General features: G+C 41.3%; 1 long non-coding RNA gene across 1 annotated transcript in view; it reads right to left on the bottom strand.

Annotated features, from left to right (window-relative positions):
* Positions 1 to 13,010: 13,010 nt before the first annotated feature.
* Positions 13,011 to 21,340, bottom strand: part of LOC144807791 (uncharacterized) — a 67,524-nt gene continuing 59,194 nt past the window's right edge. Inside the window, exon 3 of the long non-coding RNA XR_013606448.1 lies at positions 13,011 to 13,536. This is a non-coding gene — a long non-coding RNA (uncharacterized LOC144807791). The remainder of the gene's footprint in view (positions 13,537 to 21,340) is intronic.

Here is a 21,340-nt window from a genome sequence, read left to right as displayed (position 1 = left end):
TATCATTCATTTTTCATTGTAGTACGCTCCCCAGAACGCTTCCCGGTTCGCGGACCGGGCGCTAACCACGAAAAAAAACAAAAAAAATGTTTTGCCCTGCGGGGCCCTTTTAAAACCTCCACATTAAACCTAGGGGGTCAGCGAGGATCTACTATGCCCCCTTATGGTTATTTCCCCCTTTGTTTTGGCCTCCTCTTGTCTCTCGATCCTACCGAGAGACAAGATGGCGGCCGCTCCGGACTGTTTAGAATGTTGACAGACACCGGAGAGCCAATCAGCTTCGCTACGCGAAGTTCCGATACGCGTAAGGTCCGCGAACCGGGGCGCTGCCTGGTCCGCGCTTACAGATATATATCTTTTTTTGAACGTTAATTTCTCAAAATCCACTGCAGCACATATATTGAGACCTACAAAAGGCACATCGGGCTACCAGTCCCTACAATTTTGCCAAGTTTCGTGCAAATCCATTCAGCCGTTCGGGCTAAAAGTGAGGCTAACCGCCCTATGGAAAACTCAATGTTAAAAACACGTTTTGGGACCCCCCTTTTTTCTCGGCCCCCCCTGGACGAACCCCCCCCAAATTTCCAGGGGCTGCTCAGAAACAAAATGTTCCATTTTCCTGAAAATTTCAGCCAATTCCGTCCACAAACGCCAAAGTTATTAGACATAGAATTTTCAAAAATCCCATAGGGAAAAAATCCTAACTATATATACCTACTGGCGACCGCCAGTAGGTAATATATATATATATATATATATATATATATATATATATATATATATATATATATATATATATATATATATATATATGGTCATAACAAACAGCTTCTGCTGGAGTGCTGGAACCCACTGGAAGTTGGCTCAGATACCGGCGAAGCAGTCCGGGTCATTAATATCCAAAGTAAATCCACAAATTGAATGTCTTGCGCTCTCGGGCAAAAAGGCAACAGGGGATCCAAAGATCTTAGGAAAGCAGTTTAATACACAACGCGTTTCAGCAAGAAAGCCTTGTTCACGTGTACCTTCACACAGGAACACCAACTGTTAAATAAAGTTTTCATACTTCACACCAATAGTGAAAATAAAGGTCGGACTGCAAGATAATACATGGCAGACATATTGGAGTGGTGTTAACTACGTTGTTCCTGACTACAAAAAACAAACACCCACATTTGTTCATGGTCACAAAGATGCCTGCATGTAAAATAACAATTTGTAAATAGTGTTAATGGAGCAGGATTGTCAACATATAAATTACAAATAAATATCACCATTGCAAATGTATGTTGGAACGGTGTGATTGTACCGCTAGTGTTCTGAAGCCTCAAAACATTAGTCTGTCCCGAAATGGCCAAGTGGGAGGACGCAATGTGTGACGAATTTCACGTTATGCTAACTCAGTCACAATGAATCAATTTAAGGAAAATAAATAAATTTTAGAAAAAACAATGTTAGCAGCCGTATATCATACTTGCAATAATATTGATCAAATATGTAACACGAATTGAAGTTAATAATATATGCGTCAATGCATGTAATCAATCGCCCAGTGCGGCACAATGCATCTATGTAAATATGCGGCAAATATGACATAAGTATGGCGCAATAGTGCATGCAGCCTGAAGGAAAATCCAACACTAAGCCAATAACAATGCATAGTGCAAATATGGTTGGAATCATGCACTCCGATGTAGTGTTGCAAAATAAGAAATATGAAATAAAATGAAATTGTAATTCCTACTGCTACAAGTGTCCTATTAATGAGGAGTGCCAAATCGAGAAAAAAGTTCCATAGATGATTCTCGTAGTGAGAAGGCAGTAACAAGCCTGCTACTGTCCGGGTGAGTCAGGAGTGCCATGTCAGCCAAGGGCTGTAATATTTCTAAATAATGAAAGGGTCTGACCTTGGTAATTGGTGTCTCAAAATGTGATATAACCACGAGCAGTGATTCCTGGAGTGCAAAGGTTGGGTACGCCCGTGCAGGTGAAGTCCAGTGATGGGCCCCCTCCTTTCCTCCTAGGGAAAACAGCAAAAGAATAAAGTTTGTGAAATACAGATAAAGATGCATAAGTGAAATTGAGAGAAAAAGTAATGTAAACATTTGAAAATACTTAAAAATACAATGTCAGAACAGGATATATACATATAGAGAATACTGCAGGTATCAAAGGACAAGTGCTAGTCAATAACATAGATTATTCTCTTAGATGAATTGCTAATTCCTCATCAATGTTCAGGCCTCCCGGGAATCTGGTTTGAAATTCGATAATGAGTTTGGACTCACGTTGTCTCAAATTTAATAACCGGTCACCCCCCCTCGGATGCCTGGGGACCTGTTCCAATATGAAGAAATTTAAATCAGCAATATTGGAAAAGTGTAGTTGTTCGAAGTGACGTGCAACAGGGTATTTGGGGTCTTTGTTGGTAATGGCCCTGAGATGTTCCAGGATTCTTTTTTTGGCAGCGCAGCTGGTGCTGCCAATATACCAAAGTTTGCAGGAGCATTCGATGGCATATATTACAAAAGTGGTGCTGCAGGTGAGAAAAGAGGTCAGATTTTTTGTAATGTTGTTATATTCCACAGATCCTCTATATTTACTATGTTTGCAGGCTTTGCAGTGGCCACATGGGTAAAAACCTACTAGACCATGTTCAGTGTCTTTCTTAGTATATAGGGTGATGTCATTTCTGACCACTAGATCACGTATGTTCCTGCTTCTCTTGTAAGTAATCATAGGTCGATCTGGGATACTGTTACCTAAAACAGAATCAGTTTTGAGTATCTCCCAATTTTTTGCAAGAAGTTTTTTGACTTGTTGAGATTCAGAGCTGAAAGTTAGGATGAGTCTGGTAGATTCATCATTTTCAGTGGTGTCTGATACTTGGTTATTACCCAGTGTCTCAGATCTTTCTATTCTCTCTGCTCTTTCCTTGGCTTTTTTGAGAACCCAACTGGGGTAACCTCTACTTTTGAACCTGATCATGATGGTTTCCTGCTCCCTTAAAAAAGAATCATTGGTGTTACAGTTACGTTTAGCCCTCAAAAGTTCCCCGTAGGGGATGCTCCATTTGAGAGCCTCAGGGTGACTGCTAAGGGCGTGCAAAACACTGTTCCCGGCTGTAGCCTTGCGATACAATGAGGTGCAAATTTTTTGTTCTTTGATCTCTAATTTAACATCCAAGAATTCAGTCTGGCTGTTGCTAATATTACCAGATAGATAGATATTATAGCTGTTGCAGTTCAGTTTGGTGATGAAGTCTTGTGCTTCAATGTTGGTGCCTTTCCAGACAATGAAGAGGTCGTCGATGTAGCGTAGCCACACGACGACCTTCTCAAAGTCTTCCCTCAAAGTGGCACTGTCATGGATTTCCTGCTCCCAGTATCCCATAAACAGATTCGCCAGACTAGGAGCAAAGCAAGAACCCATGGCAGTACCACTGATTTGCCTGTAGAGGGCGCCGTCAAAGGAAAAGATGTTATTTGTCAAGCAGAAATGCATCATCTCAATTACCATTTTGGAGTGTTCCCGATAACATAGAGGTCTATTTTTTAGAAAATGTTCACAAGCCTCAATGCCATGTTGGTGGTTAATGATAGTGTACAGAGATTGGACGTCTAGCACAATAAACATGAATTCAGGTTCCCATACTATTTTTTCAATCTGACAGAGAAAATCTTTCGTGTCTTTTATATAGCTGGGTAATAAGATAACATAGTCTCGAAGGAAGTGATCCACATATTTAGAAATGTTTTCACTGATACTTCCGATGGAGGACACTATGGGGCATCCTGGTGGATCAGTGGCATTTTTGTGGAGTTTAGGTAGTAAGTATAAGATGGGTAGCTTTGGGAAGTCCTTTTTCAGATAACGATATTCTTCCCAAACAAGGAGCCCCTTGTCTTTCCACGTCTCTAGCTTCTCCCAAATGTCAGTAATACTTACATTGTAGGCATCAATTTTAACAGGTGTATAAAATTTAGTATCACTAAGTTGTTTAATTGCCTCATTGATGTAGTTCTCTCGATCCAACACAACAATGTTCCCACCTTTGTCTGCAGGACGTATCACTATATTAGTGTCATCGTAGAGTGCCTTGAGTGCCTTTCTTTGAGAAAATGTTAGGTTGTTTCTAAACCCCCTCTTACGTTGGATCTTATTCTTTTTCCTGAGGCTCACCAGCCCTTTCACAATACAATCGTGAAAAGTGTCTATGCAGTCATGTGGAAGTACAGGCATAAAAGTCGATTTTGCTCTGAAGTTACTTTTCGCATGTGCATCTTGTGTTAGATTCATATCATCCAGGCATTGGGTGATAGAGATAGGTTGGTCCTCATTTGAAATGTCATGGATCTCATTTAAATCAGACATAACTGCTAAAGTATCAGCATCTCCAATGATTAAATTAGAAGAGACATTGTTAGCACTGTTATCATTAGTGTTGAATTGGCTAGATCTTTTCAGTTTATGCCATTTTCTTAATTTTAATTTTCGTACAAATTTAAAGACCTCTATACGGGTGTCAATAAAATTTAGTCTAGTTGTGGGGCAGAAAGAAAGACCTAGACAGAGTGTCTTTTTGTCAATGTCAGACAGAGATCTCTTAGATAGATTGACCACAGTTTTATTTACCGTTTGTGCATCCATTAGTAGTTCTTGTTGGAGCGTGTCTTTCTGGTTCCCACTGCGCCCTTTGTTTTGTCGGTATTCCCACCGTTGTCTGAGTCTTTTCTTCCGGTTTCTCCTCTTCCCCGGCCTCTGCCCCTTCCGCGTCCACGGAAGCTTGTTTCCGGTCCAGGGAAGGCATGGCTTGGCAGTTCGGGCTGGACTGTTCCCATGAGGCACAGGGTCAGACTGATTTGCATATAGCCATGTCTGAACTGGGGTGGCAGAGTGGGCTAAAGAACAGTGATGGATCAAACCCAGATCTTTTGACTGGGTGTGAGTGTTTGATTGGTTCAGATGCTCCGTCCATCACCACCCCCTTTTGTTCCTACATGTACATATATGCATACATATGCATGTTATTTACATGAAAGTTTTAAAAACACTAATAAAGGCAAAGATAAAAAGCCACCTCATTACAAACAGAATGGCTTTAACTTAAACGAGGGCGAGATCTATTGCATTTTCAATGCTTGTTTACTTTGGTTCCGTAAAGAAGACATTCAGATGTGTCACACATTTGCCATAAATTCTGAATGTTAGCACTCTAGATGCTCATAGATCACTGTAGTAAAGCTACTGCTCACAAGGGAAGTCTGCTGCTAATCATACTTTCTATGGCAAAATGAACCCCCTCATTTTGTTCCTTTTTAAATTAAATGTTTTCAGACTTACCACTTCATTCCAATCAAGATGGCTTCTGGTGTGCCATATTTTTGTCATAAGTAAGACTGTTAGCGCTCTAGTTGTTCTTTAGAACACTCTGGGACATTCTGTCATTGGGCTATACTTGGGCTACATCTGGGTGATATTTGGGCTACATTTGGGCTCTTTTGTCTCTGGTGGCTATCTTGGCAGACTGCATGTCAGAATTTTTTAATGAAATAGAAGAGGATTTGGGAAGTCACTCAAAATGTGCCCTAATTTTTTTTTCTGCAGCACTAATCATACTTTCTATGGCAAAATTTACCCCCTCATTTTGTTCCTTTTTAAATTAAATGTTTTAAGAGTTACCACTTTATTCCAATCAAGATGGCTTCAGGTGTGCCATACCTTTGTAATAAGTAGGACTGTTAGCGCTCTAGTTGTTCTTTAGAACACTCTAGGAGGATGCAGTAGAACACAAAGGAATCAACTGACAGTCTCTGTCCTTGTTGGATGTACATGTTTTACTGAGAATGTCAGACTTCATTCTCACATGACTGAGAAAGATAATGTGAATTTACAGAAAATATGCTTTCAGTTTAGCTTATAGATCCCCTTCCAAACCACTGTGGGAAAAGCATGAGATAATAGTTTTCTTTCAAACCTGATTCATGATATCCCAGCAGAAGGCTTTTTCACATGGTAAAATCACCTTAGAACACACCACAATTCCTAAAATGAGTATGGTACCATCAACAAATGATTTATAATGTAACTGAAGTCCTAAAACCCTCTATTTACTACAATGCTTTTTAATGAGGTGCTATCATGTATATTGGTCCCAAGATGGCTGCCAACACTTCTTGGATGAAGTGCTGACAGCCAATCAGATCTCACGATGAGATGTGTGGTTAGGCTCGGCCCAGATATATATGTGTTTTTGAAGTTAATTTTCATAAAAACCACTGGAGCAATTTTTACCAAATATAGCAAAGGCACTTCTGCGTACCAGTCCCTACAATTTTGCCAAGTTTGGTGTAATTCCGTTCAGCGGTTCGGGCTGTAGCCTTGTCAGAACGTCCTATGGAAATTAACATGGGGAAAACACGTTTTGGGACCCCCCTTTTTTCTCAGCCCCCACTTCACGAATCCCACCGAAACTTTCAGGGACGGAGAGCAGCGGAGCTGGCTAAAATTTTTGAAAATTACACGCAAATTCCTCAACCGGCGCCAAAGTTATTCCCAATAGATTGTTGCTGATTTCCTATGGTAGCTAGGTCCTAACTATATATACCTACTGGCTATCGCCAGTATATCGCCATATATATATGATTTGTACGATAATCCCCTTGTGGATCATAGATGAGGCGCGCACGAGGAGGATGTCTTTTCAGTTTTTATTCCGCAACAAAAACACCCGACAGACGCGTTTCGGCTACACGCCTTTGTCAATGTCGGTGGGGTAATGTTTCAAACCATATTTATTAACAAACAACTTCATGCCATGAAAAAAATGTTTCCTGGTCAATAGTGAAAATCGATGAGGGACAAACTCGTAGTTGCCTTTCTTGGTGCAAAGGGGGGGGGGGCATTTTGTAGCTCATGTTATGTTATGTTATTTGGGTTCTTCTATAGCGCAACGGCTACTCCAGTAGGAGTGTCCCGGCGCTTTAGCGAAGAGGTCCTTTAGGAAGAGGAAACATAACTGCAGAATAAGAGGAACAGCGAGGTTAACTGGTAAACAGCCAGGTTTTTAATGCTTTTCTGAAAGACATTAGACTAGGGGCCTGTCTGAGAGAAATGGGAAGCTCATTCCAGGCGCGCGGGGCCAGGTAATGAAAAGAGCGCCCTCCTTGTCTGGTTCGCTTGATGGATGGAACAACCATTTTAGACAAGGAGGCAGATCGCAAGGTTCTGCTCGGCTTATAAAAAGTAAGGCGCTTCCTAATGTACCTAGGGCCTGAGTCATGAAGGGCCTTGTAGGTCAGCGTCAGGCTTTTAAAGAGAGCCCTCTTGGCTATAGGAAGCCAGTGCAGTTCCTTCAGCAAGTCAGACGCACTAGCTCGTCTAGGAAGTCCATAAATAGCCCTGGCAGCTGAATTTTGGACTACCTGAAGTCTCCTCACGAGATATTTAGGGAGTCCTAGATAGAGGGCATTTGCATAGTCCAGGCGCGACCCGACAAGTGCTTGGACAGTGACCCTTCGGTGGTTCAAAGAAATCAAGGGGAGGAATTTCCTGAGCATCCGCAGGATCCCGAAACATTTCCCCGAAAGACAGGATATTTGAGGCCCAAAGGTTAACTCATTGTCAACGATGATACCTAGATTTTTAGCCTTGGTACTTGCATTAACCGGAGGAAACAGGTCTTGTGGCCACCAACTTTTCCAGTTTGGTTCAGAGACACATCCAAAAAAAAAGCAGCTCCGATTTATCGGAGTTGCATTTTAAGCCGTGTCTTTTGAACCAATCAAAAACTGCTTCTAGGCAGCCTCTAATGCAGATCCCATCGAACACCTCATTCCTGTCGTATGTGAACAAGAGCTGGGTGTCGTCAGCATAAGACACGATCTGAGCGCCAAACGACTCCGCAACCTCTGCAAGGGGGGCCAGAAAGATGTTAAAGAGCAGGGTGCTAAGAATAGACCCCTGAGGGACTCCCACTTCCAGAGTTGCCATAGCTGCGGAGTGAGGTGGCGCCCAGATTGTTTGTCGACGGCTAGCTAGAAATGATTTGAGCCAGTTCCACACCGTCCCCCGGAGACCACAATCCCAGAGTCGAGTTAGGAGGGTATCATGGGGAACGGTGTCGAACGCCGCCGACAGGTCCAACATGACCAACATGGCCTTTCCTCCAGTATCCAAGATCTCTCTGATGGCAGTGGTGACTTCAAGTAGGGCGGTCTCTGTGCTGTAATTCGCACGAAACCCAGATTGAGTGGTGTGCAACAGATTGTTATTCTCGATGAAGTCAGAGATAGATCTGTGCACATGTCTTTCCGCCACCTTTGCCAGAGCGGGGAGGAGAGAAATAGGCCTGTAGTTGGCATGTATGATGGGATCCAAAGCTGGTTTTTTTAAGAGTGGAAGGATGAGAGCATTCTTCCAGGCCTGGGGGACTACGCCAGAAGACAATGAAGAATTGAGAATGGAATTTATGGGGCCATTTAGCAAAGGGGCTATTTTGTTAAGGCAAGAGACCGGGCAAGGATCTAGAGGAGAGCCCGACATCAAGCTTGTCAGATGGTCTAATGAGGCAGCAAGGCTCAGCTGCGGGAATTCCCAGAGGGTGGGTTGTGAAGAGGAGAGGGTGGGTTGTGAAGAGGCGAGGGCACCAAGAGCGGCATCCTGAGGCTGTTTTGAGTAAATAGCAAGAGAAGCTTGAATAGATGTTATTTTATCTACAAAATAGTGTGCCAGTTCAGTCAGCCAAGGTTCTGAGTGAAACTGAGCAGAGATGCCTAGGGACGGAGAAGTAAAATCCTTGACAATTTTAAAGAGTTCCTTACAGGAGTTTACAGATTCGTCTATCCGACGTTCAAGATAGGATTTTTTCCCACTCCAAATCATCTTGTGGTAGGATCTAGTTAAGTTTTTAAATTTTTCTTTCTCCCTGGAAGGTGTGTTATAATTCAATTATTGCTCTACATTGAATTCATAGGGTCTATTGCTATTTACATATATACACATCTTATAGTCAATTGTAGACCACAGTAATAATGGTATACTTAATGCTAAGATGTAGCTTATTCCATTAGCTACATGAGTACAAACATCTTGTTTTAAATGTTCATTATTGCATCCAGATGGGTTGGAGACCTAAGTTCATCTCATGTCAATCTAGCCCTGAATGGGCATGTTGCCTTATCTCTGTGTCTCCTCACTCCCCTCCTTATTCTCAATATTCGGTACCCGCTAAGTCACATTAACCTGTTTCCCCTATTCCCTCATCTCACACATGTGCAGACTGTTTTTTCAAGTACAAAGTTAGTGCTATGGGGTTCAAGCACTGTTAATCTATATCTGAATACTGATATGTCTCGACTTAGCCTATGTGTACCCAAAGTTCTTCCTCGTTGTTTAGTGCTGTGGGGCTCTTGGACTGCATCTGTATAATATATTTTGACTCCAACTTCCGTAATTTTTTGACCCTATCCCCTCCTCTTTCATCTTTGGGGATGTAGTCCATACAGAAGTACCTCAGTAGTTCAGGATTGGACTTGTGATGCTCCAGAAAATGGTGTGCTATAGGATATACCATATCTCCATTTTTTATGGCTCTCCTATGCTCGAGTACTCTCTTTTTTGCTTGGTGGATCATGCTCCCTATATAGTTCAATCCACAAGGGCAGGTTAGGCAGTAAACTGCGAACTCAGTGTTGCAGTTCATCAGTTTGTTTATTTTCCTTTTCGTTTTCCTGCCTTGGATCGTATATTCCTTTACCTTTTGCCCATTCCTGCATGCTTTGCAATTCATGCATGGAAAATATCCTGTTATTACGTCCTTCTTTTTGGGATTCTTAGGGAAGTGGCTTCTCACTAGATGGGTGCTTATTGCCGGCCCTCTCCTGTATGTAATCAGGGGAACTTCTGGGAGTTCTTTTCCTATAATGTTATCTAGCTTTAAAACTCTCCAGTTTTTTCGGAAGATCTGAGTATCTGAGTATATATATTCACTGAAGAAATAAAGAAGATTAAAGTGATACTTTAGTTAGGAGTAGCAATGTTACTTTTTACATTTTTAAGAAACTTGCAAATTCACTGAAAAAAACAAACGTTACAGGGACATTATGATTAGGTGAAAAATTCACTTAAAACATACCATTAAATTAACAAAACCACGGCAATTCGCCAACTATAGTTATCTCCAGTACCTATAACTCGTACCCTATATGTCTTATAGTTCATGCCCTAAAGTAACTATAACTCGTGCTCCGCCATGTAATATGTGAGGTATTAAACAGTGCATGATGAGAACCCAAGGTCTTATGGATGACGAAAGGTCATTTGCCACACTCTTGACTTTTTACCAATAGCACTTTGTATAGTAGGAATAAGAAACCCATTATCAAACTGTGAAACAGCATGGGGTTTAAGTGCAAACCATCTGCTGCAGTAAAGCACCACCCCCTGCTAGGTACAATTATGAAGCCATACTTAACATCACATTTCTCTATTTCAGACCACAGCTCGAATAATGTGTTTCTTTGTATGCTGGTCTCTACGCAATGGTTACATTATAGACTGTCCTCTTTAGGTCTAGCAAAACTAACGTTTTGTGTTCATTACAAAGGGAATCAGCTTTGTGTCAGCCTGTTCAAACCATTGCCTTGCTTAGGTGAGCCCCCTTCAGACACTGGTTTGACACATTGTGAATCGAGCCTTGAATCAGCCGAGTAAAGTATTTTAGTCTTACTGTCATGTTTTGAGTGTTTCTTGTGAATCACCAGCAGGACATTTCGAAACCTAACCTGACCTCTTAAAATAAGGCACATTGTTGTATGATGATTGGTGGTGAATGTTAGTGACACGGAATTGGGTAAATAAAGTTTTTCCTCTCTTCAGTGCATTGCCCCCTGGCGATTCCTGCGGTTGCGGAGGAGTGGGGGGTGGGAAGGGAGGGGGGGTGGAGGTTGGCGGGTTAGATGCCACCGCCCTCCTAAACTCGTGCCGCCCCGGCGGCCCCCTAATACACGCCACTGCTAATCTCCTCTTGATTTACTCCTTTATTGTATGTTTCTGTATTAAATAAGGAAATAGTTTTCGTGGTTTACCAGAAACTACTAGAATGATTTTGCCGATTAAAATACTGTACATAGTGCAAGTGAAAATGAACTTTTATTGTTGAATTGAATATGTGTTATATTTCGACTCAACCAAACTGCATTGCGTTGTTTTCGCATGATGTGTGAGAAATCAGATTTCTTTCCTCAGTACTTAAAATAGTTCAATCTCTACTATTTACAAGGGTTTCTGAAGTCATACATCATTTGAAGAAACAACACACAGCACATGCAAGTGAAAGAAATCTATGGAATTGTCTTTTGATTTATGTGACTGATGTGATAGATTTGTAATGTATTTCCTCTGGGAGATATTTCCATTTAGGTACTATGGCACCGGCTGATAAAGCATTACACATTTCCTTTGAAACAGTGCAGAGTGACATTAATTGTAACCATGCTTTTTCGACTCAAAGTATGAAATGGGTGACGTATCAATGTATGTCAAAAATCCCGAAGTCTTAATTGGAAACATTAAACCTTCTTATGGACTGAGAAACGGGAAACTGTTGATTTTAAGATGCATTGTTGAAACAAAATGGAAAAGAAAATAATATCAACCTTTTTTTCTCATAGAGCCGTTCAGAAGTGTCATAGATTTAATTTATTGAACTGAAAAACAAAGTTTGTGGACTTTTTCTTAAGTATATATTGGGATTGAGTAATTAGCAAAAACACCACGTCCTTGTGGTGATGGGTAACCAGAAATGTGACTCTACACAGAACACCCAGTGCTTCAGGAGCCATACTGCTGTGGCACGAGGGTTTTAGTGAACACAAAGCATTGGTACACTTCTTCACTCAAGGGCTTGTGAGGTTAGGGGCGTTCAGCCATTTCTGTCTTTAATTATACACTCTCAGGGGCATATTACCAAGGGGGGCGATATGTATAGCTAAATAGGCTTAGCGACGATTTTTTTATCGCTCTGAGATAACTTGCTATTAACAACGTTTATCTCCAAAGCGATACATTTTCCGGCGATAGCGGGGAAATGCGTGAATATCGCTGAGAATACAGCGAAATCTACGCATTTGCGACGAAATGCTCTTAGCCATGTTATCCACCTCCCATTGGATAGCATGGCTAAGAACTGGTCTGGGCAGGTGTTAGTTTTTGGAGATATTCACGCTTAGCGTGAATATTTCCATCGCTACGCCTGCCTTGCTAATATGCAATAGCGACGTTAGCGACTGCTTTCAGTCGCTAACAGGTTGGGTACGCCCACTTTGCATGTCATTAGCGATAAATATCGCTGATATGCAAAGCGGGCCCCAAACCGCTCGCTATCGCCTACAAGCTGTCGCTAACTGCTGTTAGCGACAGCTTGCTAATAGGGCGATATAATTATCGCCGCTTAGCAGCCGAAAACGGCTGCTAAATCGGTGATAATTGCCTATCGCCCCCCTTGGTAATATGCCCCTTAGGTCCTCCTCCTCCCTGGAGGCCAACTAGTGCTTATTTGTACATAAGTGGGAGCATGTCAACGTCGAATGAGCATACCAATGTTTATCCTTTCAAAAATATTGCCAAGTAAAAGCTGTTGCAAATTTTGGGGAAATCAGACAACATTCAGAGATTTACAGCTCGGGACATAGGGAAAGGCCAATTCATGCATATGTGAAATAGGGCTAATTTACAAAATGGAAGAACAATTTACAAACATAAGTGTGTTCTTGGTGGGATCAGTCAACGTGTGCTAAATGTGTACATATACACTTTAATCCAGTTTTAGAGGTAGGTTACTGTAGTTTCCTGGCTAGGGGGCCAAGTGCTGACTAACAATGAGACACTGGAGACACTGTTATGGTAGTGGCCAGCTCTTAACTGCCACGCTCAGGGTCCCCCAGGCTATTTATTAACTCTTCTCACGTCGCGCTGGCGTACGCTCAGCCGACACACTTTTGTTACGTTGCTGGGGGGGGGTCAACAGGACCACCCCTAACTTTAGAGGAGACGTGGACTCTTCCAGTCTCCCGAACACTACAGTTACCATTAGAGGCTAAGTGCATGGCACTTGCTTATTTTTTGCACAAACAGAACTGCTGGAGAAGTGCTTAGGGCATGTGCTCATGGAAAACAGTGAAAGAGGGATACAAAAAAGGTTAAATTGAGTAAAACCTTTTTTCTCACATTGCTATTGCTTCCCATTACTTATAATATTGTTTGCACCAGAGTGTGTTTTTACTTCTTACTATCTTACGCATCTACATGACTCAATAGAGGAGCTTATGTACACAATACATGCTTGTACTGTCCACATATAAGAGAGGGTACCGAAGTGTCAGCAGAGGACTAATCTTATTCTTGCAAGATGACTCGCTCATCAGACTTCTGGTGGGATCTTGCAGGTCACAAATTTGACATCCAACAGGGCAACGCAGCGTACGCACTTCTGGTCCACATAAAATGGGTGCCTTTTGAACTGGTACCTACAGAACTCTGAAATTGGAAAAAAGTGTTACTGTTATAAAACGCTGTTATTATTTTGCAATGCAAAGTTTCAGAGCACGTACAAAACAATAATTCACAAAGGCCTTGGAATGCATTGATAGAATATATCTAAACCTAGGATGGGATTTACTCAACTTTAGTTCAGTGTCTTGGACAACTCATCAGGGTTTTATGCAATGTGAAGTGGTGCAAACAACATTGTTGATCAACTTTCGCATGCTAAAGGAATCTAGCATCAAACGTTGATATGCGGACAACACTGAAACAGCATTGCAGCCCATAAACCAAACCCCAGATTATCTATGTAAAGTAATAATGATGAGTGCATGGGCATCTATTCACCAAAATGCCAAGGGTAGCAGAACTGATATCACACACACACCTTGACACTTATGACATTACAGGAACATCATATGACATTTGACCGCATAGCTACTGTTTTAGATTCCACCTAAAAAAATATTATGAATTGACAATAAAATGTTGGTATGTTTTGATACTTAAATTTAGGTATGTTTCTGTCAGCAGGCCAGCTTCTCAGGTGTGTATAAATTTATGGCCCATTGCACTTTATGATTCATACAGGTAGAGAACTTTTCTTTTGAGTAATTAGATTCCACCTATATTAGGGTGCTGACATGATCTTTGACAGTGGTGGAGAGTAATATTTGCCCTGAATTGTAGCAAGAAAGGCACATGAACAAGACCCCTTCTAAGGAAGTAGTACATAAATAGAGAAAAACTCGCTAAATTCGATGTAGTCCTTGGTCACTTAATCAAGATAAACTTTCATTAATTCATTACATTTTCAACAGTTTGTAATGACGTGAAAGCATTTCAGTTCTTGATGAATCCATCTAATAATTTCCAACCACATTCTAGTGTAAAAGTTAAATAATTTTATTCTTCATTTTTCTTTTCATCTTGTCATTGTCACACTCAATGTGTCAGTCCAGCCAATTGCCAGATTGAATAGCAGGGGCCACAGTTACTACACTCTCTTTACTGATAACATGCAACTTTGGATAATGATATCCAGAAGATTCATACTAATGATGATTTACTAATGATTGTTAGAAATTGGGTCTCTAGTTGGCAGAGGTATGCACCCTGTTCGCGTAGGGACTACAATCCTAGTCAGGGTAAGTCAGATACACAACTTAAATTAATCTGTGCTCACCCTCTGGTAGCTTGGAACAGAGCAGTCAGGATTAATTTAAGAGGCAATGTGTAATGTATTTATGCAACACTTTAATTACAGTAACACAGTTAAAACACACAAAAAAGACTCCACTCTAGCTAAGTAAAAAAAAGTATTATGTTATCAGTCACACAAAACCGAAAAAACAAAAATCTAGAAAGTAGAATATAAGATATGAATTTTTAAAGAATAAACTGCAATATAGTTCTTTAAAAGCCAATTGCTCTTAGGGGTGGCTAGTTCAGGCAGCCCTCGACGGAGGGCTGGATGGTTCCGAGACCCACTCATAAAGTACCTTGTATGGAGCAAGCGTTGGTGTTGAAGATTCAATGAGTCAGCTCTGATCCATGCAGTCGGGTAGATGTATCATATTCCCAATCGGGTCTTGCATTGTGTCAAACCCCTCATCATGCAGGTGCTGCATTGTCGATAAGCTTCACGGTCAGGCCCTGCATCATCGTTGAACCCCTTACGATGCAGGCTCTGCGTCGTCATCGAGCCCTGCATTCAGGTCCTCATTGTTGTGGAGCCACGCAGTGATGTCCTCGAAGAAACACTGCTTTAAAGGGCATTGCGTAGATTTTGATTGCCACAAAGTCATCACGGTGCCAATTTTTGTAGAGAAACGGCTGCAGAACGCACTTTCAAGGCCCAATACTTGATTGTCTCCTCTTGGCAGGGCAGCACTCACAGTTGGAGGAGTCCAGCAGCTGAAGCAGAGTTGAAAGAAGTCTTTGATGGCCCTGAGACTTCAAAACAGGAGGCAAGGTAGGAAGCCTTTGATCCAGTATTCAGGGATCAATCATTTTTCACAACCAAAGACCCATTTTCACTACCCAAGCTGATCCTTTCACGCCAGAGGTCAGTGTGATGCAGTTTTATGCACAACTTACCAAAATGCTCAATAAACCTGCATTAGTATTTTCAATATATATTACTTGTGGCGATGAACCATGTAGTTGAAAAGTGGATGAAAATATGAACCTTAGCAATAACTATTAAATAATAACATACTCAGTGTGAAATGTATAATATTTATCGTAAATAATGTGAAATATATGCTCATCAAGTACAGTTATACGGTGCAAATCATAGAATATCATGGAGAAAAAGTATTAGCAATGTACATAATCAAACTCATGTCAAATAAACAAATGCATTGAAGGAGTGGATAGGTGAAGAGAGAAAAGTTTCAGAGACAAAATACATTTCAAATGATTATGCAAATTCAGAGTTTTATGTATACTAGCCCAAGTAAGAATAAGAAAAAAACAACTCCTCTGGCCAAAAAGGACAGCAAGACCTTCGAGAAGAGTTGAGTGGCAAAGATTAAGTCAGGAATCAGGAAACAGGTAGGCCTCAATCTGGAAACAGCAAACCAACGACAGCGACGATCTCCCGCTGACTAATCACCTAAATGCCTAAACTCCACCCACTGGAGCACCTCAATTATACCCTAAAACCTAAATGTCGAACCCACCTTTGTTTCAATGTTAGAATAATTCCATTTCTCATTGGCTAAGAACGAGAGGTGTTCTGTCACACCAATCTTTGCGTGATCACTTTTAAATATTCCTTTGTCTAAAACGTTCAGCATTACAACAGATTCTACCAAGGAAATAAATCTGAGCACAATAGTACTTCATATAGCTTTTACATCCATTATATGTTGCAAATCTCTATGCTTCCTTTGTTAGCCTCTGCCATTTGATAAGGCAGTTACATGCTTCCACTTGCTTATCAAATTTTTTTTCCGTAGCTCGGCAGTCATACAGCACACCACGAAGGTCATTTTTTTCTTCGTAAGCTTTGTGTTCTCTCTTCTCATTTCAAAAAGAAGCCTCTTTGGGCATCTTTATTTTCTACCAAATATTAAATCAAAACTGGCATGCAGGAAAGTTGGCCCATGCTTGCTTTTTCCAAAGAAAACAAACCCATAAAATTATTACATTCATGAAATGTAATTTCATTTCACATCATCCCAGCATTTGCACTAACTCATGCACCAACCTGTATTGATCCAATATATTATTAAAGTGCACAAAAGCAGCATTAGTCTTTTTATTTTCTTGAAGTCGAAATCAAATGCGGCCTAGTTTCATGCATTAGTAGAGGCATTTGTTAACACATGCGCAAAAGCATTTCCCCTTACTTTTGTTTTTATTTTTAATGTTTTTCACATCACACTGTTAATGAATGTTACTGAGGGTTCAATCCAAGCAGGGTTTATTTTCGCAAGAACCCTGCTCCATCACCTTTTTAGAAGTTAAGAAGCCGCAGGCAGCAGGCTAACACAGCAAAGCAGGTAGAAAAGTTGCAATCCCTCCTACACCACAGCATCTCTTCTTCCTGGCAGAATGTCCATAGTCCAGCAATGTTCTGAATTCACAGTGTCAGGGGTCAGTACTTTGAAGTGCACAAGGCCCTGCCTTTCCTACCCTGGCACCAGACCCGCTACAGGGGGATACGCAACCCTTTGTGTGGCGACAAGCACAGCCCTGTTCAGGTGCAAGTGTCTGCTCCTCCCTCTGATCCTGCCTCAGGATGGCCCTTAAACATGCAGATGGTTGTTCAGTCATGCCTACTCTGCTTTTGTGTATGGCTGTCTAGAAGGAATGCAGGAAGCCAGCTGTTGCCCACCCCAGACATGTATTCCAGGGACAAACAGAAGGCACCAAATGGTTTAAGCAAGAAAATGAAATGTCAACTTTCTAAAACTCAGAACTACAATTTAAACACCAACTTCACAATATATTTTCAATGTGATTTTCCTATCTTTTCCCCAACGGGAAACTACACTTATAAAATGTTGCAGTTGTGAAAAACGAATGTAAAAGTATTTTACTACCAGGATATGTAAAACTTAAAAGTGCATGTCCTACTTTTTAAGTGCACTGCACCCTGCCCTCAGGGCTGTCTAGGGCCTATCTTAGGGGTGACTTACATGTATTTAAAAATGAAGGTTTGGGCCTGGCAAATTGGGGAACTTGCCAGGTCGAAATGGCAATTTAAAACTGCACCCACAGGCTATGCAGTGGTAGGCCTGAGACATGTTCAAAGGCCCACTGAAGTTAATTTGCAGGCACTGGGCACACATAGTGGACTTCACTAGGGACTTACAGGTATATTAAATATACCAATTGTGGATACGTCAATACTGGTGAGCAGTGTTAAAGTGACCAGAACCCTAAAGCCACCAACAATGAAGTCAGCAGAAAAGGAAGTCAGAAGGCAAAAAGTCAGTGGAAACCACACCAGGGATGCCAGGTCTAACAATGATGTTCTACTGAAATGATCCCTGGTGAGGTCCTTTTAAGGGACAAAATGCATTAGCTGGGTTGCCTCATTGATTGTGGCAAGTCGAAAAGAAAAGTGAAAAATAAAAGCATATGTATCGCCCACATGCATCGAGCGATTTTGGAGTCGCAAACGGTGCGAATCGGAAAATTCGGCCGTTTGCGATTCCAAAATCACTTTTTGGGTGCATTAAACAATTTTTCAAAAATCGCAAATTTTTTGCGATTTCTAAAAATGCGATTGCATTTAAGGAATCGCATTTTTGCGATTCCTTAAATGCAATGCATGAATGTTTAAAAAAATGTGAATTCGCAAATAGGAGGAGCAAATTAACACGAGGTTGACCCTCGTGTTAATTTGCGAAATCTTTCAAAAATGCTCAAAAAAGCATTTTTGAAAGTGTCATGTTACACACACACACATGTCCTTTGGACATGTGTGTGTGAAACTTACACTTAAAAAAACATTTCAAGCACCCTTGAAATGCATTAACAAATTGCGATTCGCAAAATGAAAATCGCAAATAGTTAATGCCTTCCCATTGATTCCTATGGGCCTCTAGGCCCATAGGAATCAATGTAATGCCATTCCTTAATTGCGATTCGCAATTAAGGAATCGCAAATACAGAAAATTAAGAAATAGCAAAAACTTTTGAGATTTCTTGATGCATAGGATTTTGCAATTCCTAAATTGCAACTCCTTAATTTTCGCAATTTAGGAATTGCAAAATCCTAGAATGATGCATGTGGCTGCATGTGTTTACTATTTGCATAATTGTTTCATAAATGGGCTATTTGGCATTTGAACCTGGGGGAAGGGGGGGGGGGGACTAAGCACCATAGTTGATATATTATTTGGACTGAGACCTGTACGGTGAGGCAGGACCATTACTGCCAAATTTGTAAATTGTATCTTTTCTGATACTGAGTATATTTTGACATAATTTAGTCAAATTTAGCATTTAGAAGCACGATTTCCACATATACTTGCAGAAAAGCTGTAGGCTCAGAAAGGCCAATTGTTAAATATTCAAGTTATTTTATGATGTACAAAGCCAGTGAAACTTGTTGCTCACCAAGGGTTGATTTTTCAAAATGTGCTATAGGTGCCCCGTATGTCAAAAAGTAGCTCTATTGTTGCAGGGCCAGCATTTTATAATACCTCCATACCTCCATATGCCATGGGACCCTCTTATGCCAACAATTACATACAATGTAGCAGTGGCAGAATATTGCCATTGATGTCCTCCATACAGTGGTGGCGGCTCCTCTGCTAAGGTGGAGGAGCGTCGCCAACTGCTTTTTTGAAGTGAAAGACAGAGAAAATAAAATTATAATAACTTGCGTTAATATCATTGTATTTTCTCCTACTTACACCCACAGCTTTGCGTGAGGGGGTGGGACAGAAGAGGAGTGGTAGCACCCTCCTAAAGTGTGAAATGACTGCTTGGACGGCCCTCTCGGGCCACCCAAAACAGTCTTGCGCACTTCGCATGGTCTCCATGCAAGCTGCATTACAGCCTATGTGGAGAACATGCCCAGGCTTCCAGTCAGCGTCTGATTGTCGAAAAATGGCACTCAGACCAATCACAATGCTGCTAAGGCAGCGTTGTGATTGGCTGAATGGGAGCCTGGGTGTGCTTCCTGTGGGCGTGCAAGGGAGGACTACAGAGGAGAGACGTGCGAGGAACTGCCAAAAAGGTACTTTTAAAATTTCTTATTAAATTTTTTGATAGCCGCTTCTCCAGGTTCTCCCCCCACATCCTCCCCCCACCTTATGCGTCCTCCACCCCCACCTCCTACCTCCAATTGGTGCCAGCCGCACCTGCCGCCATATTATATGGGCGACCCTTACGTCAAAATGTACCTATCGCACTAGTATTTGACCTTGAGTGCCCCATTCACAAGACTTTCCTCAAGTATGTCAGAACACACTCTCACTCTGAAGCACATACACAACATAAATTTCAAACCATGTATACATGCCTTATCGGCCGATAAACCGTGTTTTACACAAATAGTTAAATAAAAAAGCAGTATTCACTATTAGTGTAATATAATAGGGGTTCAAAACAAGAACAGAGGAGCACTGATGACCGTAAATGTGAGGTGGCCTTGTGTTCATCGTACTTATTTTGACACCTCATAAGCCTTAGGTCACAAAGGCAGTGGCCAGGGGCTGCAAGAGGCAAGCCAGGGATTGTAGCTGTGACCCCTGAATGATGTTAGTATTTTTCTGCCTGGGTCTAATGTCTCAGATATTCCTGATACCCTACTTAACCCAAAGAGACTCTAAAAGAGAGGGAAAAGCTTGAATACTATTAGCACATGGAAAGACCCAGGACTAGATTTCCTATAACACTTTAATTACTTGCTTGAGAACTGTTCTTCAATGCGCCTTTCCTCATTCCCGCCTCTGATTCCGCTTGTACCTTTGCACATCCTTGTCAAATACCTCTTTGTCTAGGTCTCACCTTCCCAGATACCCCTTTGGTTTTGGATTAATCAACAAGATCTAGTAGAGAGGGGAAGCCAGAACTCTAGCTGTGCCTACTAAAGACCTTGGGCTAGATCGTCCCTAGCACTTTACCTGTTTGCCGGGAATGTTGCATCGCATTGAGCCCAATCATATCCCTCCTTCTGATCCCCCTTGCGGCTTTGCTCACTATGTTAAAAACCGTATTGGAGCCGAGAGCAAATTAGCCCTTTTATGCAATGTATTTGTTCTAATATGATAATTTTATCTTTCACCTGTTAGGCAGCTATACTTTATCACGTGATCCTGCATGTTCCCCTTTTTTGAACAAAGTCTTAGGGGTAGAGTCACGTGCATTTCATTTGTTTGTGGGACGCTGCACTTTCCTGTGAGTGCCTGGTATCTCCAAAGGGTTTCCACATATTTTAATGAATCTACTGCTATCGAGGGTAGTCAAATATCACAAATTCATTCAGTATGCACTTTAAGATTTTATATGCGTTTTACCTATTTATTGGCATCTTTTTTTGTCTCATCTACATTTGTTGGAGCTGATATAGTAAATTGAGGCATGTTGTAATTTGTTGTCCTTTGTTAGTGAATCTGTTTTTAATGATGTTTCTCAATGTTTTCATCTATGCAAGGGTTTTAATTAACCGAGCACAAATAAATAAACTTGAAACTTGATGGGAACAGAGCCAGATCAACTAAATTCCTGCACTGTGGCTTGAGTTTGATTTGCGTGGGCTTTTACCACCAAATAAATGGAGGTACCACCAATGTGAAAAAGAGAAATCATGTGCCATTTCGCTGCATAA

Source organism: Lissotriton helveticus, chromosome 1_2 (genome assembly GCF_964261635.1).
Source record: "Lissotriton helveticus chromosome 1_2, aLisHel1.1, whole genome shotgun sequence".
Classification (NCBI taxonomy): domain Eukaryota; kingdom Metazoa; phylum Chordata; class Amphibia; order Caudata; family Salamandridae; genus Lissotriton; species Lissotriton helveticus.
Note: the sequence above shows the minus strand (reverse complement) of the source record. Positions and strands in the feature narration are given on the sequence as shown.